Raw genomic sequence first — 1105 nt, forward strand, 5'->3', positions numbered from 1 at the left:
ACACATTTGGGTGTGATCACTTTTAAGTATCAAATTACATTCATAATCAGCCTTACAGTTATGTAGTGTGTTCCTGGCTTAACTAATTAACTAATTAACTTAACTAATCTCAGCTGGCAAGATGGCTGGTTCACATGTACCTGGCTAACACATGTACCTGATTAATTTGCTAACATGGGGCCAGGCCACAGTGCATATTGGTATTATAATATCATATTAGCATATGTGAATAGCAATTAAAGAAACCACTCACCATTTCTCCAGTGTAACAATTCCACAGTCAACAGTCCCTAACACAAATGTGCATCACAATAGTGATGTTTGTCTTCTTCTTCATTGGAGTTTTACGGCAGATGGCATCCATAGTGTTGCATTACTGCCTTCTGCTGTCTCACTTTAACTTACTATATCTTAATTAAATTCGTCCTTCCAGTCCAGTCCTCCTTAGAAAATTAAACAAATATCTCCGTCCTTGGTCACTATTTCCATGTTTCTATATTTTTAACATTAAACTCTACTATACCTATTTCCCGTAGCTGATTCTTGAATAGTGATGTTTGATTCTTCTTCTTCTTCTGTTTTATGGTGGGTAGCACCAGCGTTAAGGTGCATTATCGCCACCTTCAGTGTTGGAGTGTGGCCCAAAGTTTACTCATTTCATAAAAGAAACCGGTAACACTTTACAATAACAGTACATTAATTATCATGTACTAATACCTGAATTAATAATTGCTTGACTATGAACTAATGATGAGTTAAGATATGTATTAATCAAGAACTAATGAAGAACTAACCTAACTACGACATGAGTCATATGAACTACTGCATGAATAACACTTAATTACATGTTAGTTCCTGCATGTTAGTTAATGTATTAATTAACACTTTGGGGTAAACTAAATCAAACATGCTCTAGAAGCAAGATGTATGAAAATGGCACAATGTAAAATTGTTTATAAATTTGCCACCTGCAGTTGTCACAAACATCAGTGAACGACAGTGGATTTCTTGTAATATTTACATTTAACCTAACTCGTCCAACACGCAATGATGCATTCATAATTAAAAACAATTTCATCTCATTCTGTTTTGAGTGATTCCACTG

Source organism: Sinocyclocheilus grahami, unplaced genomic scaffold (genome assembly GCF_001515645.1).
Source record: "Sinocyclocheilus grahami isolate Dianchi unplaced genomic scaffold, SAMN03320097.WGS_v1.1 scaffold107.1, whole genome shotgun sequence".
Classification (NCBI taxonomy): domain Eukaryota; kingdom Metazoa; phylum Chordata; class Actinopteri; order Cypriniformes; family Cyprinidae; genus Sinocyclocheilus; species Sinocyclocheilus grahami.